We start from the raw sequence: 24,995 nt of genomic DNA, 5'->3' as shown, positions 1-24,995 counted from the left end.
TTTGCGTAATCTAACAATCCATCATGGTCTTGATCCAAATGCTGTGCCAGCCGCTCTGCCGTACCCGCCATCCTTCCCATTTCAATACGCTACCCCTGTCCTTCCTCCGAAGGCTGACGAGGAAGATGCCACAGACCGATAGACCAGGGGAGTCCCGTTTTGTGTTTTTGCATTTCATTCTGTTTAGTTATTTGGTTGTGTTCTTTTGTTTTTGCATTGAGGACAATGTATCGTTTAAGTGTGTGGGGTTGCTTTACATGCATTTTGTTTCTTTTGTTTCGTTGTACGTTTTCTTGTGTTGTTATGCATCGTTTTGTTATGTTCGTTTGTGTTGTCCAAATACATGAGTTGAGGATGATTTCTAGTCTTTTTAGCCTATGACGAGTTAGTTGAAAAAAATGGATTTTTGAAAAAATTTAACTCTTGATTGGATTTGAGAAACCGTAGGTTGTTTGTTGAATATTCTTAAGCACGCATGTTTAACCAGTGAAGTGTAGCGATGTATTAGATATTGTGGATGTCTGTTGGACCATTGCACGACAATAGGTGTTTGTGAAACTTGATAGAGTTTGAATCTTGATGATTTCTTTGATATGACATAAATGATCTTGGGCGCACCTAGAAAAATAGAAAAAAAAAATTAATAATAAATGTACAACTCCATCTGGGCCTTGACAGGATTAAATTCCTAAAAGAGCAAGATCAAGGCTAAGTATGCGGATAGAATGGGGTTGATGCTCCATCCGGGCTATAGACGAGGGGATTGAAATTCTAATCCTGTCTTTGTTGTAGCTAAGTTTGCGGGTAATTATTTGGACTATTGCAATACCGGGTGCAAAATCCGGAGGTGCGTAATTATTCTCAAGAAAGTTGTGTTGCGTTGAAGGATTGTTAGGAGGAGAGTTCTTGATAGTGTAGCTTACACTGAATTGTTAATAGGTCGGCGAACAGTCTTGAAACTTTTGTCTTTTGAAGTTGCATGTAACTGGGGTAACATGGCACACATACACGTTCGCATTCGACTGAAGGTGTATCATTGATAATTGAGAGTTGCTATGAACTTATTTCTAGATGAAAGCGGTTTTCTCTGAGGCTATGCTTTGCATGATTCATCCTTGCTTATGTTTTTGTTTTGTTTCATTTTGTTTTGCATAACTTGCTCGAGGGCGAGCAAGGTTTAAGTGTGGGGGTATTTGATAGTTGTGTTTTTGTTGCATTTATTAGTGTCATTTTTGTTTTTGTTTTGCATTAGTTGCATGTTTTATTTTAGCATTTTATTCGTTTTGCATTTTCAGTGTTTGCATGATGGGATTCTTGTTTTTATGGTTAGGTCGCTTATTTTGCGGACTAAGAAGGAACCTCGGAGGAACGGAAGTTTGAAGCAAAGGAAAGGCCGGGAATTTTCTGGAAATTATCTCTCGCTCGATCCGCAGAATGTTGCAGATCATGCGAGACCCGTTTTCCGCAAGACAGTAGCAGCTGCAATTTTCTCTCGCTCGATCCGCAGAATGTTGCAGATCGAGCGAGAGCCATGTTTCGGGAAAAAATTATATTTTTGGAAACTTTGTTAATTTAGTTCCTAGCCTTTATTAGACTATTATTCCATTTTTATTTTTTTTTATCAGACGTTTTTGGAGAGATTGGAGGCTAGGTTTTCTTCTTCTCTTGGGAATTAGAGTTTTCTGAAATTTTCTTTGATTTTTATGAATTTTTCTATGAATAGTTGTAGCTAAACTCTTTTAATTGGTTGAGGGAGACGAAACCTTGTTATATTTCATTCATGAGATTTGATTCGTAGTGTTCAATCTTTATTAAGTATCAATTTTTGACCTGTTTTATTTTAAGTTTGTATGCGAGATTTTAGGATTGGCCGTCTTAGGATTTTGTATTGCAAGCGATAGCTAAATTAGTGTTCAAATCCGTAATTGTTTGAATAAACTAATTTGCGAAGCAACTACGTGTGATAATTTCTGCTGTTGAACTTATTATTTCGTAGGGTCAATTATTGGATAGGCTAAATACAATCGCTGGTATTGTGTTGTCTAGTTTTGTCAGTTTTACTAGTTTAAATGCTACCGTGGATTTAAATCTAGATTGCTGTTATCGGGTTGGTTCATTGGTAAGGGTTAATTAAGAATGCTGTTTTCTAATTAACTAAAATTATGGTGAAACAGGAATTGAATTTTCAATGACGAATATTTAATAAGATTGATTATTTTTAGATAGTCAATGATTGAATGAATGAATAACAATGGTGTAGTCGACCGATACCAAGTCTCGTCTCCTATTGAATTTCTCCAGTCTTTTATTTAATTTTGCATGCTAGTGAATTTTTAATTGCTTAAATTTCTTAGTAGTTAATCCAAACTTGAGAACCCCCTATTTTATTTATTTAGAACACTTTGAATTTACATTTCCTCGTGGGAACGATCCCTACTCACACTACTACATTTTTAGTGATTATCTACTTGAGTTGGGTAATTTGGGCGTGACACGATAAGCGCTTCCACCAATCCCATGATTCGACCCAACCTTCTATCTTTAGGCCCATTCCCAAAGACTATCAGGACCGTACTATTCATCCTGGTCGTATCTTAGATTCCGCCTATTTGGCCCAGTCTTATCTCCTTCTGTTGGACCTTATCAAGGCTCAACAGTGGGAATCTTTCTTTCTTCCATCTATCCTTGACTCCATCTACATTTCTCTTATTCACGAGTTCTATGCCAATCTTGAACTCGAATTAGGTCATGGTGAGATCACCATTGCCACGATTGTTCAAGGCAGGCATATTCGTTTTTCTTCGGCTAATTTGTCCTGCTGGTTTGATCTTCCCAGGAATGGACCCGGTAAATACTTCTCGCAAAATTGGCCTCAAAAAGATCCTACTTTTGATCGCGAGTTGTTACTTTCTACCATTCTTGGTCGTCCAGCTACTGCTGCTGATGATCGTATCCACCTCAAGAGTCTTTGTCCTGATTTTTAAATCATTCAAAAACTCATTACCACTTCTATCGTTCCTCGCAGTGGAGACCTCTCCACTTGCAAATATTTAGATTTATACATTCTATTTCATATCATTTCATCTCGACCTTTTAACCTTCCGCGCCTTGTTATGCAGACTATGCATCACATGGCAAAGACGGTGAAAAAGGTTTCTTTTCCTTATGCCCGGTTTATCAACCGGATTTTGAGTCGTTTCGATGTTGAATTTGAGGGGATACCTTCTATTGAAATCCCACCAAGTCACATCTTTAACCATCAGTCTATCACCAGGATGGATTTATCCTGGAATCCTGTGTACTCTCGATGGGTTGAAGATCGAGGAAGAGTATTTTCTAGATTTTCACCTATTTCTGCCTTTCATTAACCATATTCCTCTCTACCCCACTCTATCCAAATCAAAGGTTTTCCGACTGGTCCTCCTAGCTCTGATATTCCATCATCTTCCGGTTTTGAGGCCTTTGCGTCCAACCTTGAAGATGTTCCTTTCCAAACTCCTGAGGTCCCTGCAACCCCAGCAAACCAATTCCCTAGCGACCGTCTATTGGAGACACTTCATTATGGAGACGAGCATGCACACTCACTTTTCCGAGTTGACTGCTAGAGTTGCTTCTTTGGAGACCCGATTTGATGAGTTCACCTCTCGCTATCCTCCGCCGACTCGCGATGATGACTCTTAGATTTTTATTTTGCATTTTAAGTTGTATTTGGTCTTATGTAAAATTTAAATTATATTGGAATAAAATAGTTTATATTCATTCTCTTTTATTCACTTATTATTACTTTTTTCTTATCACAAAAAGGGGGAGAATTAATTGGTTAATCAGTTAAATTGAGTAAAAACTATTTATTTGTTAAAAACTTTGTTGCTTATTTCAGGGGGAGTTTTTACATGCAATTTAAATACTTATATGCTTTTTACTGTCTATTTTTATTTTCTATTTTTAACCAAGTTTTGTGATCATCAAAAAGGGGTAGATTGTTACGCCTTAAATGCATATAAATCTTGATTGTGAGATTAATGTTTTTAATGCATTAACAAGGCCCTTTTGTTTATGTTTTGATGATTAACAAAACTAGGTTAAAATGTTACTAATGTTTACAATGAGCTTATTTCAAGATCAGAAACAAATTTCAAAGACTTATACTGCTACGAGTTCGGAAGCTCCGATTGGAGTTCGGAACCTCCGATCAGGATCAGAAGGATCTTCGGAAGCTAAGGGACGATCGGACGTTCCGATTAAGGTTCGGAAGCTCCGATCTATTTTCAAGGAATTTTATATTTTTCGGAAACAGAACGGAAGTACGAAGTGACGAGATCGGAAGCACCGATCATAGATCGGAAGTTCCGATCTGCAACGGCGGCCTGATAATCTTGTCCGGAAGACTTTTGCCCGACAACATATTTAATGCACCGATTGGAAACTCCGAAGTGGGATCAAAAGTTCCGATCCTGTACAAACCGCGTGACTCAGAATTCAAATTTCGGAAGCTCCGATGCTGGGAATGGAAGTTCTGATCGATACCGAATTTTCAGCTATAAATAAAGGCATTCCGAGACCATTTCAAGCATCCCAACATCTTCAAGTTTCTCAATCCTCTTAAGCATTATTTGAGCTATTTGTTGAGCAATTTGTAGCCCCTTTGAGCTTTCAAAATATATTCATATATCGAGTTGTATCCTAGGTTGTGAAAATCGTTGGTGTAAACAATTGAGTGTGAAGCCAAGTGTTGTGTGATTGTTGAGGCTATCCTTGGAGCCCTTAAGGCCAAGTGTTGAGTTGTATCGGCGCGGTGATCGTGTTGAGTTGTACGGCTATCCTTGGAGCCATCAAAGCCAAGTCGTTCGAAGTGCTAGTGGATCCTTGGTTAATCGATCTTAACCAAAAAGAGGAGATGTAGACGATTTATCGTCGAACTTCCATAAACATCTCTTATCCCTTTTACTTCTTTATTTACATTACGCATTTATTTACCGCACTTATTATTAATTGCTTTAAGTCTTCCGCTTGCGTATTTGCATAATCGCTTTAAATTGCTAAAGTTGCCAATAGAACTTAAATCCCCCCCCCCCCCATTAGGTTCTAACAAAATGAATTCTTTATTTTTTTGTCTCTCGAATTGCGGATCGGAGGAACAGGAGCTGCAGTTTCAAACGGACATAACTTTCGATCGGCTGAGAGTTACTGGAGCTTCAACCTGCTCACACAAAGCTCCACTCGATACCTATAGTGCGTATCTCGGTTAAAGAGATGGAGACGCTCAAATTCCAAAACAGAGATGGTCTTTCGGGGCATTTTTCCCGTATGTCGCGCTGGGACCCACAGAAGCGGCCCGCGTAACCCAGATCGCACGTTCACATCGTATGATTCAGTCTATTGCATCTTTACTATCCGCGGATTGGACTGAAAGAGTCGGAAATAGGACGGCGAGGAATCGAAAGAACAAGAAGTACGAGTAAGAAAAAAAGAAATTAATGAAAAATGGGGTGCAACACGAGGACATCCCAGGGGGTCACCCATCCTAGTACTGCTCTCGCCCAGGCACGCTTGACTTCGGAGTTCTGATGGGATCCGGTGCATTAGTGTTGGTATGATCGCACCCAACAGTGAATGAATTTTTTATTGTTTTGTCTCTCGAATTGCGGATCGAAGGAACAGGAGCTGCAGTTTCAAACGATCATAACTTTCGATCGGTTAAGAGTTACGGGAGCTTCAGCCTGCTCACGCGAAGCTCCTCTCGATACCAACAGCAAGTATCTCGGTTTAAGAGATGGAGACACTCAAATTACAACCCGAAGATGGTCTTTCATGGCATTTTTCCCGTAGGACGTGTTGGGACCAGCCGAAGCGGCCTGCGTCACACAAATCGCACGTTCACGTCGTGTGATTAAGTCTATTTCATCTTTTCTATCCGCGGATTGGACTAAAAGAGTCGGAAATAGGACGTCCAGGAATCGGAAAAACAAGAAGTATGAGTAAGAAAAAAAGAAATTAATGTAAAATGAGTGCAACACGAGGACTTCCCAGGAGGTCACCCATCCTTGTATTGCTCTCGCCCAAGCTCGCTTAACTTCGGAGTTCTAATGCAATCCGGTGCATTAGTGCTGATATGATCGCACCCAACAATGAATGAATTCTTTATTGTTTTGTCTCTCGAATTGCGGATCGGAGGAACAGGAGCTGCAATTTCAAACGGACATAACTTTCGATCTACTGGGAGTTACGGGAGCTTCAGCCTGCTCACGCGAAGCTCTTCTCGATACCTACAGCGCGTATCTCGGTCTAAGAGACGGAGAAGCTCAAATTCAAACCCGGAGATGGAATTTGGGGGCATTTTTTCCGTAGGGTGCACTCGGACCCACCGAAGTGGCCCGCATCACCCAGATCGCACATTCACGTCGTGTGATTCAGTCTATTGCATCTTATCTATCCGCGGATTGGACTGAAAGAGTTGGAAATAGGACGGAGAGGAATCGGAAGAACAAGATCTACGAGTAAGAAAAAAAAGAAACTAATAAAAAAAGGGGTGCAACACGAGGACTTCCCAGGGGGTCACCCATCCTAGTACTGCTTTTGCCCAAGAACGCATAACTTCGGAGTTTTGATGGGATCCGGTGCATTAGTGCTGCTATGATTGCACCCAACAGTGAATGAATTCTTTATCTTTTTGTCTCTCGAATTGCGGATCGGAGGAACAGGAGCTGCAGTTTCAAACGGACATAACTTTCGATCGGCTGAGAGTTACTGGAGCTTCAGCCTGCTCACGCGAAGCTCCACTCGATAACTATAGTGCGTATCTCGGTTAAAGAGATGGAAACGCTCAAATTCCAAAATGGAGATGGTCTTTCGTGGAATTTTTCCCGTATGTCGCGCTGGGACCCATCGAAGCGGCCCGCGTCACCGAGATCGCACGTTCACATCGTATGATTCAGTCTATTGCATCTTTTCTATCCGCGGATTGGACTGAAATAGTCGGAAATAGGATGGAGAGGAATCGAAAGAACAAGAAGTACGAGTAAGAAAAAAAGAAATTAATGAAAAAGGGGTGCAACACGAGAACTTCCCAAGGGGTCACCCATTCTAGTACTGCTCTTGCACAAGCACGCTTAACTTCGAAGTTCTGATGGGATCCGGTGCATTAGTGCTGGTAAGATCGCACCTAACAGTGAATGAATTCTTTATTGTTTTGTCTCTCGAATTGCGGATCGGAGGAACATGAGCTGCAGTTTCAAACGGACATAACTTTCGATCGGCTAAGAGTTACAGGTGCTTCAGCCTGCTCACACGAATCTTCTCTTGATAAGTACAGCAAGTATCTCGGTCTAAGAGACGGAGACGCTCAAATTACAACCCGGAGATGGTCTTTCAGGGCGTTTTTCCCATAGGGCGCGCTGGGACCCACCGAAGCGGATCGCGTCACCTTGATCGCACGTTCACGTCATGTGATTAAGTCTATTGCATCTTTTCTATCCGCGGATTGGACTGAAAGAGTCGGAAATAGGACGGCGAGGAATCGGAAAAACAAGAAGTACGAGTATGAAAAAAAGAAATTAATGAAAAAGGGGTGCAACACAAGGACTTCCCAGGAGGTCAATCATCCTAGTACTGCTCTCGCCCAAGCACGCTTCACCTCGGAGTTTTGATGGGATCCGGTGCATTGGTACTTGTATGATCGCACCCAACAGTGAATGAATTCATTATTGTTTTGTCTCTCGAATTGCGGATCGGAGGAACAGGAGCTGCAGTTTCAAACGGACATAACTTTCGATCTGCTGAGAGTTATGGGAGCTTCAGCTTGCTAACGCGAAGCTTTTCTTGATACCTACAGTGCGTATCTCGGTATAAGATATGGAGAAGCTCAAATTCAAACCCGGAGATTGTCTTTGGGGGCATTTTTCCCGTAGGGCGCGCTGGGACCCACCGAAGTAGCCCACGTCACCCAGATCGCACGTTCACGTCCTGTGATTATGTCTATTGCATCTTTTCTATCTCTCGGAATGGAATGAAAGAGTCGGAAATTAGACGGAGAGGAATCGGAAGAACAAGATGTACGAGTAAGAAAAAAAAAACTAATAAAAAAAGGGGTTCAACACGAGGACTTTCCAGGGGGTCACCCATCCTAGTACTGCTCTTGCCCAAGCACGCATAACTTCGGAGTTCTGATGGGATCCGGTGCATTAGTGCTGGTATGATCGCACCCAACAATGAATGAATTCTTTATTTTTTTGTCTCTCGAATTATAGATCGGAGGAACAGGAGCTGCAGTTTCAAACGGACATAACTTTCGATCGGCTGAGAGTTACTGGAGCTTCAGCCTGCTCACACGAAGCTCCACTCGATACCTATAGTGTGTATCTCGGTTAAAGAGACGGAGATGCTCAAATTCCAAAACGGAGATGGTCTTTCGGGGCATTTTTCCCGTATGTTGCGCTGGGACCCACCGAAGCGGCCCGCGTCACCCAGATTGCACGTTCACATCGTATGATTCAGTCTATTGCATCTTTTCTATCCGCGGATTGGACTAAAAGAGTCAAAAATAGGACGGCGAGAAATCGAAAGAACTAGAAGTACGAGTAAAAAAAAAAGAAATTAATGAAAAAATGGGTGTAACACGAGGACTTCCCAGTGGGTCACCCATTTTAGTACTGCTCTCGCCAAAGCACGCTTAACATCGGAGTTCTGATGGGATCCGGTGCATTAGAGCTGGTATGATCGCACCCAACAGTAAATGAATTCTTTAATGTTTTGTCTCTCGAATTGCGGATTGGAGGAACAGGAGCTGCAGTTTCAAACGGACATAACTTTCGATCTGCTAGAGTTATGGGAACTTCAGCCTGCTCACACAATGCTCTTCTCGATACCTACAGCGAGTATCTCGGTCTAAGAGACGGATAAGCTCAAATTCAAACCCAGAGATGGTCTTTGGGGGCATTTTTTGCGTAGGGCGCGCTGGGACCCACCGAAATGGCCCGCGTCACCCAGATCGCACGTTCACGTCGTGTGATTTAGTCTATTGCATCTTTTCTATCCGCGGATTGGACTGAAAGAGTCGGAAATAGGATGGAGAGGAATTTTAAGAACAAGATGTACGAGTAAGAAAAAAAAGAAACTAATAAAAAAAGGGTGCAACACGAGGACTTTCCAGGGGGTCACCCATCCTAGTACTGCTCTTTCCCAAGCACGCATAACTTTGGAGTTTTGATGGGATACAGTGCATTAGTGCTGCTATGATCGCACCCACTAGTGAATGAATTCTTTATTTTTTTGTTTCTCGAATTGCGGATCGGAGGAACAGGAGCTGCAGTTTCAAACAGACATAACTTTCGATCGGCTGAGAGTAGGGGTGGGCATTTTTACATCGGGTATCGGGTACCGACCCGACCCGATCGGGTTTATCCCGATCGGGTCGGGTAATTTCATGAAAATATCGGGTTCGGGTAATTACCAGAACCCGATTATTTGTGTTCGGGTTGGTGTCGGGTAGACAAGTGTCTACCCGAAATTTATTCGGGTACCCGACCTATATATATTATATATTTATAAAATAATTATGGCACATATATATATATATTATAATTTATACATATATATTATATTAAAACTCAAAAGGGTAGAATTGAGGGAGTGCAATGGCTCTTTTCTGTTTCTTGGTTATAAATTTTGGGTACCCGAGGTTGGAAACCCGAAACTACCCGACTTTTTCGGGTAACCAAATGGTCGGGTAGTGCATAATAAATTTCGGGTTCGGGTAGTATTTTTACTGGAGCTTCAGCCTACTCACGCAAAGATCCACTCGATAACTATAGTGCGTATCTCGATTAAAGAGACGGAGACGCTCAAATTCCAAAACAGAGATAGTCTTTCGGGGCATTTTCCCGTATGTCACGCTGGGACCCACCAAAGTGGCCCGCGTCACCCAGATCGCACGTTCACATCGTATGATTAAGTCTATTGCATCTTTTCTATCCGCGTATTGGACTGAAATAGTCAAAAATAGGACGGCGAGGAATCGAAAGAACAAGAAGTACGAGTAAGAAAAAAAAAATTAATGAAAAAAGGGGTGCAACACGAGGACTTCCCTGGGGGTCACCCATTCTACTACTGCTCTCGCCCCATGCACGCTTAACTTCAGAGTTCTGATGGGATCCGGTGAATTAGTGCTGGTATGATCGCACCCAATAGTGAATAAATTTTTTATTATTTTGTCTCTCGAATTGGGGATCGGAGAAACAGGAGCTGCAGTTTCAAACAGACATAACTTTCGATCTGCTGAGAGTTATGGGATCTTCAGCTTGCTAACGCGAAGCTCTTCTCGATACCTACAGTGCGTATCTCGGTATATGAGATGGAGAAGCTCAAATTCAAACCCGGAGATTGTCTTTGGGGGCATTTTTCCCGTAGGGCACGCTAGGACCCACCGAAGTAGCCCGCGTCACCCAGATCGCACGTTCACGTCCTGTGATTATGTCTATTGTATCTTTTCTATCTCCCGGATTGGAATGAAAGAGTCGGAAATTAGACGGAGAGGAATCGGAAGAACAAGATGTACGAGTAAGAAAAAAAGAAACTAATAAAAAAAGGGGTTCAACACGAGGACTTACCAGGGGGTCACCCATCCTAATACTGCTCTTGCCCAAGCACGCATAAATTCGGAGTTCTGATGGGATCCGATGCATTAGTGCTGGTATGATCGCACCCAAAAATGAATGAATTCTTTATTTTTTTGTCTCTCGAATTGCAGATCGGAGGAACAGGAGCTGCAGTTTCAAACGGACATAACTTTCGATCGGCTGAGAGTTACTGGAGCTTCAGCCTGCTCACGCGAAGCTGAACTCGATACCTATAGTGCGTATCTCGGTTAAAGAGATGGAGACGCTCAAATTCCAAAATGGAGATGGTCTTTCGGGGCATTTTTCCGGTATGTTGCGCTGGGACCCACCGAAGCGGCCCGCGTCACCCAGATTGCACGTTCACATCGTATGATTCAGTCTATTGCATCTTTTCTATCCGCGGATTGGACTAAAATAGTCGGAAATAGGACGGCGAGGAATCGAAAGAACAAGAAGTACGATTAAGAAAAAAAGAAATTAATGAAAAAAGGGGTGCAACACGAGAACTTCCCAGGGGGTCACCCATTCTAGTACTGCTCTTGCACAAGCACGCTTAACTTCGGAGTTCTGATGGGATCCGGTGCATTAGTGCTGGTAAGATCGCACCTAACAGTGAATGAATTCTTTATTGTTTTGTCTCTCGAATTGCGGATCGGAGGAACATGAGCTGCAGTTTCAAACGGACATAAATTTCGATCGGCTAAGAGTTACAGGTGCTTCAGCCTGCTCACACGAATCTTCTCTCGATACGTACAGCAAGTATCTCGGTCTAAGAGACGGAGACGCTCAAATTACAACCCAGAGATGGTCTTTCGGGGCGTTTTTCCCATAGGGCGCGCTGGGACCCACCGAAGCGGATCGCGTCACCTAGATCGCACGTTCACGTCATGTGATTAAGTCTATTGCATCTTTTCTATCCGCGGATTGGACTAAAAGAGTCGGAAATAGGACGGCGAGGAATCGGAAAAACAAGAAGTACGAGTATGAAAAAAAGAAATTAATGAAAAAGGGATGCAACACAAGGACTTCCCAGGAGGTCAATCATCCTAGTACTGCTCTCGCCCAAGCACGCTTCAATTCGGAGTTTTGATGGGATCCGGTGCATTGGTACTGGTATGATCGCACCCAACAGTGAATAATTTTTTATTGTTTTGTCTCTCGAATTGCGGATCGGAGGAACAGGAGCTGCAGTTTCAAACAGACATAACTTTTGATTTGCTGAGAGTTATGGGAGCTTCAGCTTGCTAACGCGAAGCTCTTCTCGATACCTACAGTGCGTATCTCGGTATAAGAGATGGAGAAGCTCAAATTCAAACCCGGAGCTTGTCTTTGGGGGCATTTTTCCCGTAGGGCACGCTGGGACCCACCGAAGTAGCCCACGTCACCCAGATCGCACATTCACGTCCTGTGATTATGTCTATTGCATCTTTTCTATCTCCCGGAATGGAATGAAAGAGTCGGAAATTAGATGGAGAGGAATCGGAAGAACAAGATGTACGAGTAAAAAAAAAAAACAAATAAAAAAGGGGTTCAACACGAGGACTTCCGAGGGGGTCACCCATCCTAGTACTGCTCTTGCCCAAGCACGCATAACTTCGGAGTTCTGATGGGATCCGGTGCATTAGTGCTGGTATGATCGCACCCAACAATGAATAAATTCTTTATTTTTTTGTCTCTCGAATTGTAGATCGGAGGAACAGGAGCTGCAGTTTCAAACGGACATAACTTTCGATCGGCTGAGAGTTACTGGAGCTTCAGGCTGCTCACACGAAGCTCCACTCGATACCTATAGTGCGTATCTCGGTTAAATAGACGGAGACACTCAAATTCCAAAACGGAGATGGTCTTTCGGGGCATTTTTCCCGTATGTTGCGCTGGGACCCACCGAAGCGGCCCGCGTCACCCAGATTGCACGTTCATATCGTATGATTCAGTCTATTGCATCTTTTCTATCCGCATATTGGACTAAAAGAGTCAAAAATAGGACGGCGAGAAATCGAAAGAACTAGAAGTACGAGTAAAAAAAAAGAAATTAATGAAAAAATGGGTGTAACACGAGGACTTCCCAGTGGGTCACCCATCTTAGTACCGCTCTCGCCAAAGCACGCTTAACATCAGAGTTCTGATGGGATCCGGTGCATTAGAGCTGGTATGATCGCACCCAACAGTAAAGAATTCTTTAATGTTTTGTCTCTCGAATTGCGGATTGGAGGAACAGGAGCTGCAGTTTCAAACGGACATAACTTTCGATCTGCTGAGAGTTATGAGAACTTCAGCCTGCTTACGCAATGCTCTTCTCGATACCTACAGCGAGTATCTCGGTCTAAGAGACGGATAAGCTGAAATTCAAACCCAGAGATGGTCTTTGGGGGCATTTTTCCCGTAGGGCGCGCTGGGACCCACCGAAGTGGCCCGCGTCACCCAGATCGCACGTTCACGTCGTGTGATTCAGTCTATTGCATCTTTTCTATCCGCGGATTGGACTGAAAGAGTCGGAAATAGGATGGAGAGGAATTTTAAGAACAAGATGTACGAGTAAGAAAAAAAAGAAACTAATAAAAAAAGGGTGCAACACGAGGACTTTCCAGGGGGTCACCCATCCTAGTACTGCTCTTTCCCAAGCACGCATAACTTTGGAGTTTTGATGGGATCCAGTGCATTAGTGCTGCTATGATCGCACCCACTAGTGAATGAATTCTTTATTTTTTTGTTTCTCGAATTGCGGATCGGAGGAACAGGAGCTGCAGTTTCAAACGGACATAACTTTCGATCGGCTGAGAGTAGGGGTGGGCATTTTTACATCGGGTATCGGGTACCGACCCGACCCGATCGGGTTTATCCCGATCGGGTCGGGTAATTTCATGAAAATATCGGGTTCGGGTAATTACCAGAACCCGATTATTTGTGTTCGGGTTGGTGTCGGGTAGACAAGTGTCTACCCGAAATTTATTCGGGTACCCGACCTATATATATTATATATTTATAAAATAATTATGGCACATATATATATATATATTATAATTTATACATATATATTATATTAAAACTCAAAAGGGGAGAATTGAGGGAGTGCAATGGCTCTTTTCTGTTTCTTGGTTATAAATTTCGGGTACCCGAGGTCGGAAATCCGAAACTACCCGACTTTTTCGGGTAACCGAATGGTCGGGTAGTGCATAATAAATTTCGGGTTCGGGTAGTATTTTTACTGGAGCTTCAGCCTACTCACGCAAAGATTCACTCGATAACTATAGTGCGTATCTCGATTAAAGAGACGGAGACGCTCAAATTCCAAAACAGAGATAGTCTTTTGGGGCATTTTCCCGTATGTCGCGCTGGGACCCACCAAAGCGGCCCGCGTCACCCAGATCGCACGTTCACATCGTATGATTAAGTCTATTGCATCTTTTCTATCCGCGTATTGGACTGAAATAGTCGGAAATAGGACGGCGAGGAATCGAAAGAACAAGAAGTACGAGTAAAAAAAAAAGAAATTAATGAAAAAAGGGGTGCAACACGAGGACTTCCCTGGGGGTCACCCATTCTAGTACTGCTCTCGCCCCAAGCACGCTTAACTTCGGAGTTTTGATGGGATCCGGTGAATTAGTGCTGGTATGATCGCACCCAACAGTGAATGAATTTTTTATTGTTTTGTCTCTCGAATTGGGGATCGGAGGAACAGGAGCTGCAGTTTCAAACGGACATAACGTTCGATCTGATGAGAGTTATGGGATCTTCAGCTTGCTAACGCGAAGCTCTTCTCGATACCTACAGTGCGTATCTCGGTATAAGAGATGGAGAAGCTCAAATTCAAACCCGAAGATTGTCTTTGGGGGCATTTTTCCCGTAGGGCGCGCTGGGACCCACTGAAGTAGCCCGCGTCACCCAGATCGCACGTTCACGTCCTGTGATTATGTCTATTGCATCTTTTCTATCTCCCGGATTGGAATGATTAGACGGAGAGGAATCGGAAGAACAAGATGTACGAGTAAGAAAAAAAGAAACTAATAAAAAAAGGGGTTCAACACGAGGACTTCCTAGGGGGTCATCCATCCTAGTACTGCTCTTGCCCAAGCACGCATAACTTCGGAGTTCTGATGGGATCCGGTGCATTAGTGCTGGTATGATCACACCCAACAATGAATGAATTCTTTATTTTTTTGTCTCTCGAATTGCAGATCGGAGGAACAGGAGCTGCAGTTTCAAACGGACATAACTTTCGATCGGCTGAGAGTTACTGGAGCTTCAGCCTGCTCACGCGAAGCTCCACTCGATACCTATAGTGCGTATCTCGGTTAAAGAGATGGAGACGCTCAAATTCCAAAATGGAGATGGTCTTTTGGGGAATTTTTCCCGTATGTTGCGCTGGGACCCACCGAAGCGGCCCGCATCACCCAGATTGCACGTTCACATCGTATGATTCAGTCTATTGCATCTTTTCTATCCGCGGATTGGACTAATAGAGTCGAAAATAGGAAGGCGAGGAATCGAAAGAACTAGAAGTACGAGTAAGAAAAAAAGAAATTAATGAAAAAATGGGTGTAACACGAGGACTTCCCAGTGGGTCACCCATCCTAGTACTGCTCTCGCCAAAGCACGCTTAACATCGGAGTTCTGATGGGATCCGGTGCATTAGTGCTGGTATGATCGCACCGAACAGTGAATGAATTCTTTAATGTTTTGTCTCTCGAATTGCGGATGGGTGGAACAGGAGCTGCAATTTCAAACAGACATAACTTTCGATCTGCTGAGAGTTACGGGAACTTCAGCCTGCTTACGCAATGCTCTTCTCGATACCTACAGCGCATATCTCGGTCTAAGAGACGGATAAGCTCAAATTCAAACCCAGAGATGGTCTTTGGGGGAATTTTTCCCGTAGGGTGCGCTGGGACCCACCGAAATGGCCCGCGTCACCCAGATCGCACGTTCACGTCGTGTGATTCAATCTATTGCATCTTTTCTATCCGCGGATTGGACTGAAAGAGTCGGAAATAGGATGGAGAGGAATTTTAAGAACAAGATGTACGAATAAGAAAAAAAAGAAGCTAATAAAAAAATGGTGCAACACGAGGACATTCGAGGGGGTCACCCATCCTAGTACTGCTCTTTCCCAAGCACGCATAACTAGTGCTGCTATGATCGCACCCAACAGTGAATGAATTCTTTATTTTTTTGTCTCTCGAATTGCGGATCGGAGGAACAGGAGCTGCAGTTTCAAACGGACATAACTTTCGATCGGCTGAGAGTAGGGGTGGGCGTTTTTACATCGGGTATCGGGTACCGACCGATCGGGTCGGGTAATTTCATGAAAATATCGGGTTCGGGTAATTACCCGAACCCAATTATTTGTGTTCGGGTTGGTGTCGGGTAGACAAGTGTCTACCCGAAATTTATTCGGGTACCTGACCTATATATATTATATATTTATAAAATAATTATGGCACATATATATATATATATTATAATTTATACATATATATTATATTAAAACTCAAAAGGGGAGAATTGAGGGAGTGCAATGGCTCTTTTCTGTTTCTTGGTTATAAATTTCGGGTACCCGAGGTCGGAAACCCGAAACTACCCGACTTTTTCGGGTAACCGAATGGTCGGGTAGTGCATAATAAATTTCGGGTTCGGGTAGTATTTTTACTGGAGCTTCAGCCTACTCACGCAAAGATCCACTCGATAACTATAGTGTGTATCTCGGTTAAAGAGACGGAGACGCTCAAATTCCAAAACATAGATAGTATTTCGGGGCATTTTCCCGTATGTCGCGCTGGGACCCACCAAAGCGGCCCGCATCACCCAGATCGCACGTTCACATCGTATGATTAAGTCTATTGCATCTTTCTATCCGCGGATTGGACTGAAATAGTCAAAAATAGGACGGCGAGGAATCGAAAGAACAAAAAGTACGAGTAAGAAAAAAAGAAATTAATGAAAAAAGGGGTGCAACACAAGGACTTCCCAGGGGGTCACCCATTCTAGTACTGCTCTCGCCCCAAGCACGCTTAACTTCGGAGTTCTGATGGGATCCGGTGAATTAGTGCTGGTATGATCGCACCCAATAGTGAATGAATTTTTTATTGTTTTGTCTCTCGAATTGGGGATCGGAGGAACAGGAGCTGCATTTTCAAACAGACATAACTTTCGATCGGCTAAGAGTTACAGGTGCTTCAGCCTGCTCATGCGAAGCTCCTCTCGATACCTACAGCAAGTATCTCGGTCTAAGACACGGAGACGCTCAAATTACAACCCGGAGATGGTCTTTTGGGGAGTTTTTCCCGCAGGGAGCTCTGGGACCCACCGAAGCTACCCGCGTCACCTAGATCGCACGTTCATGTTGTGTGATTAAGTCTATTGCATCTTTTCTATCTGCGGATTGGACTGAAAGAGTCGGAAATAGGACGGCGAGGAATCGGAAAAACAAGAAGTACGAGTAAGAAAAAAAGAAATTAATGAAAAAAGGGTGCAACACGAGAACTTTCCATGAGGTCACCTATCCTAGTACTGAAATAGCCCAAGCACGCTTAACTTCGGAGTTCTGATGGGATCCGGTGCATTAGTACTGGTATGATCGCACCCAACAGTGAATGAATTTTTTATTGTTTTGTCTCTCGAATTGCGGATCGGAGGAACAGGAGCTGTAATTTCAAACGGACATAACTTTTGATCTGCTGAGAGTTACGGGAGCTTCAGCTTTCTAACGCGAAGCTCTTCTCGATACCTATAGCGCGTATCTCGGTCTAAGAGACGGAGAAGCTCAAATTCAAACCCGGAGATTGTTTTTGGGGGCATTTTTCCCATAAGGCGCGCTGGGACCCACCAAAGTGGCCCGCATCACCCAGATCGCACGTTCACGTCCTGTGATTAAGTCTATTGCATCTTTTCTATCCGCGGATTGGACTGAAAGAGTCGGAAATAAGACGGAGAGGAATCGGAAGAACAAGATGTACGAGTAAGAAAAAAAGAAACTAATAAATAAAGGGGTGCAACACGAGGACTTCCTAAGGGGTCACCCATCCTAGTACTGCTCTTGCCCAAGCATGCATAACTTCGGAGTTCTGATCGTATCTGGGGAATTAGTGCTTGTATGATCGCACCCAACAATGAATGAATTTTTTATTTTTTTGTCTCTAGAATTGCAGATCGAAGGAACAGGAGCTGCAGTTTCAAACGGACATAACTTCACATCGTATGATTCAGTCTATTGCATCTTTTCTATCCGTGGATTGGACTGAAAGAGTCGGAAATAGGACGGCGAGGAATCGAAAGAACAAGAAGTACGAGTAATAAAAAAAAATATTAATGAAAAATGAGGTGCAACACGAGGACTTCCCAGGGGGTCAACCATCCTAGTACTGCTCTCGCCCAGGCACGCTTAACTTCGGAGTTCTGATGGGATCCGGTGCATTAGTGCAGGTATGATCACACCCAACAGTGAATGAATTCTTTATTGTTTTGTCTCTCGAATTGCGGATCGGAGGAACAGGAGCTGAAGTTTCAAACGGACATAACTTTCGATCGGCTAAGAGTTACGGGAGCTTCAGCCTGCTCACGCGAAGCTCCTCTCGATACCTACAGCAAGTATCTCGGTCTAAGAGACGGAGACACTCAAATTACAACCCGGAGATGGTATTTCGTGGCGTTTTTCCCGTAGGGTGCGCTGGGACCCACTGAAGCGGCCCGCGTCACCCAGATCACACGTTCACGTCGTGTGATTAAGTATATTGCATCTTTTCTATCCGCGGATTGGACTGAAAGAGTCGGAAATAGGACGGAGAGGAATCCGAAAATCAAGAAGTATGAGTAAGAAAAAAATAAATTAATGTAAAAGGGTGCAACACGAGGATTTCCCAGGGGGTCACCCATTTCTGATAGGATCCGGTGCATTAGTGCTGGTATGATCGCACCCAACAGTGAATGAATTCTTTATTGTTTTGTCTCTCGAATTGTGGATCGGAGGAACAGGAGCTGTAGTTTCAAATGGACATAACTTTCGATCTGCTGAGAGTTGCGGGAGCTTCAACTTGCTCACGGGAAGCTCTTCTCGATAGCTACATCGCATATCTCGGTCTAAGAGAAGGAGAAGCTCAAATTCAAACCCAGAGATTGTCTTTGGGGGCATTTTTCCCATAGGGCGCGCTGGGACCCACCGAAGTGGCCCGCGTCACCCAGATCGCACGTTCACGTCCTGTGATTCAGTCTATTGCATCTTTTCTATCCGCGGATTGGACTGAAAGAGTCGGAAATATAACGGAGAGGAATCGGAAGAACAAGATGTACGAGTAAGAAATAAAGAAACTAATAAAAAATGGGTGCAACACGAGGACTTCCCAGGGGGTCACCCATCCTAGTACTGATCTTGCCCAAGCACACATAACTTCAAAGTTCTGATGGGATCCGGTGCATTAGTGTTGGTTGATCGCGCCCAACAGTGATTGAATTCTTTATTTTTTTGTCTCTCGAATTGCGGATCGGAGGAATAGGAGCTGCAGTTTTAAACGGACATAACTTTCGATCGGCTGAGAGTTACTAAAGCTTCAGCCTGCTCACGCGAAGCTCCACTCGATACCTATAGTGCGTATCTCGGTTAAAGAGACGGAGACGCTCAAATTCCAAAATGGAGATGGTCTTTTGGGGCATTTTTCCCTTATGTCGCGCTAGGACCCACCGAAGCGGCCCGCGTCACACAGATCGCGCGTTCACATCGTATGATTCAGTCTATTGCATATTTTCTATCCGCAGATTGGACTGAAAGAGTCGGAAATAGGACGGCGAGGAATCGAAAGAACAAGAAGTACGAGAAAGAAAAAAAGAAATTAATGAAAAAAGGGGTGCAACACGAGTACTTCCCAGGGGGTCACCAATCCTAGTACTGCTCCCGCCAAAGCACGCTTAACTTCGGAGTTCTGATGGGATCCGGTGCATTAGTGCTGGTATGATCGCACCCAACAGTGAATGAATTCTTTAATTTTTTTCTCTCGAATTGCGGATCGGAGAAACAGGAGCTGCAGTTTCAAACGGATATAACTTTTGATCGGCTAAGAATTACGGGAGCTTCAGCCTGCTCACGCGAAGCTCCTCTCGATACCTACAGCAAGTATCTCGGTCTTAGAGACGGAGACGCTCAAATTACAACCCGGAGATGGTCTTTCATGGCATTTTTCCCATAGGGCCCACTGGGACCCACCGAAGCGGCCCGCGTCACCTAGATCGCACGTTCACGTCGTGTGATTAAGTCTATTGCATCTTTTCTATCCGCGGATTGGACTGAAAGAGTCAGAAATAGGACGGCAAGAAATCGGAAAAACAAGAAGAACGAGTATGAAAAAAAGAAATTAATGAAAAAGGGGTGTAACACGAGGACTTCCCATGAGGTCACCCATCCTGGTACTGCTCTCGCCCAAGGACGCTTAACTTCGGAGTTCTGATGGGATCCGGTGCATTAGTGCTGGTATGATCGCACCCAACAGTAAATGAATTCTTTATTGTTTTGTCTCTCGAATTGCGGATCGGAGGAACAGGAGCTGCAGTTTCAAACGGACATAACCTTCGATCGGCTAAGAGTTATGGGAGCTTCAGCCTACTCACGCAAAGCTCCTCTCGATACATACAGCAAGTATCTTGGTCATAGAGATGGAGACGCTCAAATTACAACCCGGAGATGGTCTTTCGTGACGTTTTTCCCGTATGTCGCGCTGGGACCCACCGAAGCGGCCCGCGTCACCCAGATCGCACGTTCACATCGTATGATTCAGTATATTTCATCTTTTCTATCCGCGGATTGGACTGAAAGAGTCGGAAATAGGACGGAGAGGAATCGGAAAAACAAGAAGTACGAGTAAGAAAAAAAGAAATTAATGAAAAAGGGGTGCAACACGAGAACTTCCCAGGTGGTCACCTATCCTAGTACTGTTCTCGCCCAAGCACGCTTAACTTTGGAGTTCTGATGGGATCCGGTGCATTAGTACTGGTATGATCGCACCCAACAGTGAATGATTTTTTTATTGTTTTGTCTCTCGAATTGCGGATCGGAGGAACAGGAGCTGCAGTTTCAAACAGACATAACTTTTGATCTGCTGAGAGTTACTGGAGCTTCAGCCTGCTCACGCGAAGCTCCACTCGATACCTATAGTGCGTATCTTGGTTAAAGAGACGGAGACGCTCAAATTCCAAAATGGAGATGGTCTTTCGGGGAATTTTTCCCGTATGTTGCGCTGGGACCCACCGAAGCGGCCCTCGTCACCCAGATCGCACGTTCACATCGTATGATTTAGTCTATTGCATCTTTTCTATCCGCGGATTGGACTGAAAGAGAAGGAAATAGGACGGCAAGGAATTGAAAGAACTAGAAGTACGAGTAAGAAAAAAAAATTAATGAAAAAAATGGTGCAACACGAGGACTTCCCAGGGGGTCACCCATCCTAGTACTGCTCTCGCCCAAGCACGGTTAACTTCGGAGTTCTGAACGGATCCGGTGCATTAGTGCTGGTATGATCGCACCAAACAATCAATGAATTCTTGATTGTTTTTCTATCGAATTGCGGATCGGAGGAACAGGAGCTGCAGTTTCAAACGGACATAACTTTCGATCGGCTAAGAGTTACGAGACCTTCAGCCTGCTCACGCGAATCTCCTCTTGATACCTACAGCAAGTATCTCGGTCTAAGAGACGGAGACGCACAAATTACAACCCGGAGATAGTCTTTCGGGGAGTTTTTCACGAAGGCACTGTGACCCACCGAAGCGGCCCGCGTCACCTAGATCGCACGTTCACGTCGTGTGATTAAGTTTTTGCATATTTTCTATGCGGATTGGACTGAAAGAGTCGGAAATTGGATGGCGAGGAATCGGAAAAACAAGAAGTATGAGTAAGAAAAAAAGAAATTAATGAAAAAAAGGTGCAACACGAGGACTTCCCAGGGGGTCACCCATCCTAGTACTACTCTCGCCCAAGCACACTTAACTTCGGAGTTCTGATGGAATCCGAAGCATTAGTGCTGGTATGATCGCACCCAACATTGAATGAATTATTTATTGTTTTGTCTTTCGAATTGCGGATCGGAGGAACAGGAGCTGCAATTTCAAACGGACATAACTTTCGATCTACTGAGAGTTACGGGAGCTTCAGCCTACTCACGAGAAGCTCTTCTCGATACCTACAGCGCGTATCTCGGTCTAAGAGACGGATAAGCTCAAATTCAAATCCGGAGATGGTCTTTGGGGGTATTTTTCCCGTAGGGCGCATAGGGACCTACCGAAGTGGCCCGCGTCACCCAAATCGCACGTTCACATCTTGTGATTCAGTCTATTGCATCTTTTCTATCCGCGGATTGGACTGAAAGAGTCGGAAATAGGACGAAGAGGAATCGGAAGAACAAGATGTACGAGTAAGAAAAAAAGAAACTAATAAAAAAAGGGGTGCAACACGAGGACTTCCCAGGGGGTCACCCATCCTAGTACTGCTCTTGCCCAAGCATGCATAACTTTGGAGTTCTGATGGGATCCGGTGCATTAGTGCTGATATGATTGCACCCAACAGTGAATGAATTCTTTAATTTTTTGTCTCTCGAATTGCGGATCGAGGAACAGGAGCTGCAGTTTCAAACGGACATAACTTTTGATCGGCAGAGAGTTACTGGAGCTTCAGCCTGCTCACGCGAAGCTCCACTCGATACCTATAGTGCGTATCTCGGTTAAAGAGATGGAGACGCTCAAATTCCAAAATGGAGATGGTCTTTCGGGGCATTTTTCCCGTATGTCGCGCTGGGAACCATCGAAGCGGCCCGTGTCACCCAGATCGCACGTTCACATCGTATGATTCAGTCTATTGCATCTTTTCTATTCGTGGATTGGACTGAAAGAGTCGGAAATAGGATGGCGAGGAATCGAAAGAACAAGAAGTACGAGTAAGAAAAAAAGAAATTAATGAAAAATGGGGTGCAACACGAGGACTTCCCAGGGGGTCAACCATCCTAGTACTGCTCTTGCCCAGGCACACTTAACTTCGGAGTTCTGATGGGATCCGGTGCAGGTATGATCACACCCAACAGTGAATGAATTCTTTATTGTTTTGTCTCTCGAAGCTCCTCTCGATACCTATAGCAAGTATCTCGGTCTAAGAGATAGAGAAGCTCAAATTACAACCCGAAGATGGTCTTTCGTGGCGTTTTTCCCGTAGGGTGCGTTGGGACCACTGAAGCGGCCCGCGTCACCCAGATCACACGTTCACGTCGTGTGATTAAGTCTATTGCATCTTTTCTATCTGCGGATTGGACTGAAAGAGCGGAAATAGGACGGAGAGGAATCGGAAAATCAAGAAGTACGAGTAAGAAAAAAAGAAATTAATGAAAAAGGGGTGCAACACGAGGACTTCCCAGGGGGTCACCCATTTCTGATAGGATCCGGTGCATTAGTGCTGGTATGATCGCACCCAATAGTGAATGAATTTTTTATTGTTTTGTCTCTCGAATTGCGGATCAGAGGAACAGGAGCTGTAGTTTCAAACGGACATAACTTTCGATCTGCTGAGAATTACGGGAGCTTCAGCTTGCTCACGCGAAGCTCTTCTCGATACCTACATCGCATATCTCGGTCTAAGAGAAGGAGAAGCTCAAATTCAAACCCGGAGATTGTCTTTGGGGGCATTTTTCCCGTAGGGTGCGCTGGGACCCACCGATGTGGCCCGCGTCACCCAGATCGCACGTTCATGTCCTGTGATTCAGTCTATTGCATCTTTTATATCCGCGGATTGGACTGAAAGAGTCGGAAATAGGACGGAGAGGAATCAGAAGAACAAGATGTACGAGTAAGAAATAAAGAAACTAATAAAAAATGGGTGCAACACGAGGACTTTCCAGGGGGTCACCCATCCTAGTACTGATCTTGCCCAAGCACGCATAACTTCGGAGTTCTGATGGGATCCGTTGCATTAGTGCTGGTATGATCGCACCCAACAGTGATTGAATTCTTTATTTTTTTGTCTCTCGAATTGCGGATCAAAGGAACAGGAGCTGCAGTTTTAAACGGACATAACTTTCGATCGGCTGAGAGTTACTAAAGCTTCAGCCTGCTCACGCGAAGCTCCACTCGATACCTATAGTGCGTATCTTGGTTAAAGAGACGGAGATGCTCAAATTCAAAAATGGAGATGGTCTTTCGGGGCATTTTTCCCGTATGTCGCACTGGGACCCACCGAAGTGGCCCGCGTCACCCAGATCGCACATTCACGTCGTGTGATTAAGTATATTGCATCTTTTCAATCAGCAGATTGGATTGAAAGAGTCGGAAATAGGACGGCGAGGAATCGAAAAAACAAGAAGTACGAGTAAGAAAAAAAAGAAATTAATGAAAAAGGCGTGCAACACGAGGACTTCCCAAGGGATCACCCATCCTAGTACTGCTCTCGCCCAAGCACGCTTAACTTCGGAGTTCTGATCGGATCCGGTGCATTAGTGCTGGTATGATCGCACCCAACAGTGAAAGAATTCTTTATTGTTTTGTCTCTCGAATTGCGGATCGGAGGAACAGGAGCTGCAGTTTCAAACGGACATAACTTTCGATTTGCTGATAGTTACGGGAGCTTCAGCCTACTCACGCGAAGCTTTTCTCGATAACTACAGCGCGTATCTCGGTCTAAGAGACGGAGAAGCTCAAATTCAAACCCGGAGATGCTCTTTGGGGGCATTTTTCCCGTAGGGCACGCTGAGACCCACCGAAGTGGCCCGCATCACCCAGATCGCACGTATACGTCGTGTGATTCAGTCTATTGCATCTTTTCTAACTGCGGATTGGACTGAACAAGTCAAAAATACGACGGAGAGAAATCGGTAGAACAAGATGTACGAGTAAGAAAAAAAAAACTAATAAAAAAAGGGGGTGCAACACGAGGACTTGCCAGGGGGTCACCCATCCTAGTACTGCTCTTGCCCAAGCACGCATAACTTCAGAGTTCTGATGGGATCTGGTGCATTAGTTCTGGTATGATCGCACCCAAAAGTAAATGAATTCTTTATTTTTTTGCCTCTCAAATTGCGGATCAGAGGAACAGGAGCTGTAGTTTCAAACGGACATAACTTTCGATCGCCTGAGAGTTACTGGAGCTTAAGCCTGCTCACGCAAAGCTCCACTCGATACCTATAGAGCGTATATCGGTTAAAGAGACGGAGATGCTCAAATTCCAAAACGGAGATGGTCTTTCGGGGCATTTTTCCCATATGTCGCGCTGGGACCCACCGAAGCGGCCCGCGTAAACCCAAATCGCACGTTCATATCGTATGATTCAGTCTATTGCATCTTTTCTATCCATGGATTGGACTGAAAGAGTCGGAAATAGGACGGCGAGGAATCGAAAGAACAAGAAGTATGAGTAAGAAAAAACGA

General features: G+C 44.2%; 25 non-coding genes and 8 pseudogenes across 25 annotated transcripts; all 33 read right to left on the bottom strand.

The window, feature by feature from the left end:
• Positions 1-5,486: 5,486 nt before the first annotated feature.
• LOC140867995 (5S ribosomal RNA) lies at positions 5,487-5,605 on the bottom strand. Its single transcript, XR_012145433.1, has one exon. It is a non-coding gene; the product is annotated as a 5S ribosomal RNA (ribosomal RNA).
• A 400-nt stretch (positions 5,606-6,005) lies between these two features.
• On the bottom strand, positions 6,006-6,124 carry LOC140869116 (5S ribosomal RNA). Its single transcript, XR_012146506.1, has one exon. It is a non-coding gene; the product is annotated as a 5S ribosomal RNA (ribosomal RNA).
• Positions 6,125-6,526: 402 nt separating this feature from the next.
• Positions 6,527-6,645, bottom strand: LOC140869400 (5S ribosomal RNA; annotated as a pseudogene).
• A 400-nt stretch (positions 6,646-7,045) lies between these two features.
• LOC140868814 (5S ribosomal RNA) lies at positions 7,046-7,164 on the bottom strand. Its single transcript, XR_012146215.1, has one exon. It is a non-coding gene; the product is annotated as a 5S ribosomal RNA (ribosomal RNA).
• Positions 7,165-7,564: 400 nt separating this feature from the next.
• On the bottom strand, positions 7,565-7,683 carry LOC140869506 (5S ribosomal RNA; annotated as a pseudogene).
• A 401-nt stretch (positions 7,684-8,084) lies between these two features.
• LOC140868652 (5S ribosomal RNA) lies at positions 8,085-8,203 on the bottom strand. The gene has a single exon (XR_012146059.1). It is a non-coding gene; the product is annotated as a 5S ribosomal RNA (ribosomal RNA).
• A 401-nt stretch (positions 8,204-8,604) lies between these two features.
• LOC140869000 (5S ribosomal RNA) lies at positions 8,605-8,723 on the bottom strand. The gene has a single exon (XR_012146394.1). It is a non-coding gene; the product is annotated as a 5S ribosomal RNA (ribosomal RNA).
• Positions 8,724-9,123: 400 nt separating this feature from the next.
• Positions 9,124-9,242, bottom strand: LOC140869736 (5S ribosomal RNA; annotated as a pseudogene).
• An 818-nt stretch (positions 9,243-10,060) lies between these two features.
• Positions 10,061-10,180, bottom strand: LOC140868650 (5S ribosomal RNA). Its single transcript, XR_012146057.1, has one exon. It is a non-coding gene; the product is annotated as a 5S ribosomal RNA (ribosomal RNA).
• A 402-nt stretch (positions 10,181-10,582) lies between these two features.
• Positions 10,583-10,701, bottom strand: LOC140869434 (5S ribosomal RNA; annotated as a pseudogene).
• A 401-nt stretch (positions 10,702-11,102) lies between these two features.
• Positions 11,103-11,221, bottom strand: LOC140868303 (5S ribosomal RNA). Its single transcript, XR_012145727.1, has one exon. It is a non-coding gene; the product is annotated as a 5S ribosomal RNA (ribosomal RNA).
• Positions 11,222-11,621: 400 nt separating this feature from the next.
• On the bottom strand, positions 11,622-11,740 carry LOC140869352 (5S ribosomal RNA). The gene has a single exon (XR_012146733.1). It is a non-coding gene; the product is annotated as a 5S ribosomal RNA (ribosomal RNA).
• A 398-nt stretch (positions 11,741-12,138) lies between these two features.
• LOC140868561 (5S ribosomal RNA) lies at positions 12,139-12,257 on the bottom strand. The gene has a single exon (XR_012145973.1). It is a non-coding gene; the product is annotated as a 5S ribosomal RNA (ribosomal RNA).
• A 400-nt stretch (positions 12,258-12,657) lies between these two features.
• On the bottom strand, positions 12,658-12,776 carry LOC140869333 (5S ribosomal RNA). The gene has a single exon (XR_012146712.1). It is a non-coding gene; the product is annotated as a 5S ribosomal RNA (ribosomal RNA).
• A 400-nt stretch (positions 12,777-13,176) lies between these two features.
• Positions 13,177-13,295, bottom strand: LOC140869557 (5S ribosomal RNA; annotated as a pseudogene).
• An 821-nt stretch (positions 13,296-14,116) lies between these two features.
• Positions 14,117-14,236, bottom strand: LOC140868346 (5S ribosomal RNA). The gene has a single exon (XR_012145768.1). It is a non-coding gene; the product is annotated as a 5S ribosomal RNA (ribosomal RNA).
• A 390-nt stretch (positions 14,237-14,626) lies between these two features.
• Positions 14,627-14,745, bottom strand: LOC140868964 (5S ribosomal RNA). The gene has a single exon (XR_012146360.1). It is a non-coding gene; the product is annotated as a 5S ribosomal RNA (ribosomal RNA).
• Positions 14,746-15,146: 401 nt separating this feature from the next.
• On the bottom strand, positions 15,147-15,265 carry LOC140868827 (5S ribosomal RNA). The gene has a single exon (XR_012146228.1). It is a non-coding gene; the product is annotated as a 5S ribosomal RNA (ribosomal RNA).
• Positions 15,266-16,556: 1,291 nt separating this feature from the next.
• On the bottom strand, positions 16,557-16,676 carry LOC140870391 (5S ribosomal RNA). The gene has a single exon (XR_012147355.1). It is a non-coding gene; the product is annotated as a 5S ribosomal RNA (ribosomal RNA).
• A 400-nt stretch (positions 16,677-17,076) lies between these two features.
• Positions 17,077-17,195, bottom strand: LOC140869017 (5S ribosomal RNA). Its single transcript, XR_012146410.1, has one exon. It is a non-coding gene; the product is annotated as a 5S ribosomal RNA (ribosomal RNA).
• Positions 17,196-17,596: 401 nt separating this feature from the next.
• On the bottom strand, positions 17,597-17,715 carry LOC140869780 (5S ribosomal RNA; annotated as a pseudogene).
• A 212-nt stretch (positions 17,716-17,927) lies between these two features.
• LOC140869837 (5S ribosomal RNA) lies at positions 17,928-18,046 on the bottom strand. Its single transcript, XR_012146830.1, has one exon. It is a non-coding gene; the product is annotated as a 5S ribosomal RNA (ribosomal RNA).
• Positions 18,047-18,925: 879 nt separating this feature from the next.
• Positions 18,926-19,043, bottom strand: LOC140869693 (5S ribosomal RNA; annotated as a pseudogene).
• A 401-nt stretch (positions 19,044-19,444) lies between these two features.
• Positions 19,445-19,563, bottom strand: LOC140868019 (5S ribosomal RNA). Its single transcript, XR_012145456.1, has one exon. It is a non-coding gene; the product is annotated as a 5S ribosomal RNA (ribosomal RNA).
• A 399-nt stretch (positions 19,564-19,962) lies between these two features.
• On the bottom strand, positions 19,963-20,081 carry LOC140870283 (5S ribosomal RNA). Its single transcript, XR_012147252.1, has one exon. It is a non-coding gene; the product is annotated as a 5S ribosomal RNA (ribosomal RNA).
• Positions 20,082-20,481: 400 nt separating this feature from the next.
• Positions 20,482-20,600, bottom strand: LOC140870285 (5S ribosomal RNA). The gene has a single exon (XR_012147254.1). It is a non-coding gene; the product is annotated as a 5S ribosomal RNA (ribosomal RNA).
• A 399-nt stretch (positions 20,601-20,999) lies between these two features.
• LOC140870504 (5S ribosomal RNA) lies at positions 21,000-21,118 on the bottom strand. The gene has a single exon (XR_012147462.1). It is a non-coding gene; the product is annotated as a 5S ribosomal RNA (ribosomal RNA).
• A 393-nt stretch (positions 21,119-21,511) lies between these two features.
• LOC140870364 (5S ribosomal RNA) lies at positions 21,512-21,630 on the bottom strand. The gene has a single exon (XR_012147328.1). It is a non-coding gene; the product is annotated as a 5S ribosomal RNA (ribosomal RNA).
• Positions 21,631-22,031: 401 nt separating this feature from the next.
• Positions 22,032-22,150, bottom strand: LOC140868632 (5S ribosomal RNA). The gene has a single exon (XR_012146039.1). It is a non-coding gene; the product is annotated as a 5S ribosomal RNA (ribosomal RNA).
• A 400-nt stretch (positions 22,151-22,550) lies between these two features.
• On the bottom strand, positions 22,551-22,661 carry LOC140869671 (5S ribosomal RNA; annotated as a pseudogene).
• A 787-nt stretch (positions 22,662-23,448) lies between these two features.
• Positions 23,449-23,567, bottom strand: LOC140868655 (5S ribosomal RNA). The gene has a single exon (XR_012146062.1). It is a non-coding gene; the product is annotated as a 5S ribosomal RNA (ribosomal RNA).
• A 401-nt stretch (positions 23,568-23,968) lies between these two features.
• LOC140870466 (5S ribosomal RNA) lies at positions 23,969-24,087 on the bottom strand. The gene has a single exon (XR_012147426.1). It is a non-coding gene; the product is annotated as a 5S ribosomal RNA (ribosomal RNA).
• A 401-nt stretch (positions 24,088-24,488) lies between these two features.
• On the bottom strand, positions 24,489-24,607 carry LOC140868801 (5S ribosomal RNA). The gene has a single exon (XR_012146202.1). It is a non-coding gene; the product is annotated as a 5S ribosomal RNA (ribosomal RNA).
• Positions 24,608-24,995: the final 388 nt, after the last annotated feature.

This window comes from Henckelia pumila, chromosome 4 (genome assembly GCF_033568475.1).
Source record: "Henckelia pumila isolate YLH828 chromosome 4, ASM3356847v2, whole genome shotgun sequence".
NCBI classification, from domain to species: Eukaryota; Viridiplantae; Streptophyta; class Magnoliopsida; order Lamiales; family Gesneriaceae; genus Henckelia; species Henckelia pumila.
The sequence above is the reverse complement of the archived record's forward strand: the minus strand, read 5'-3'. Positions and strand labels throughout refer to the sequence as shown.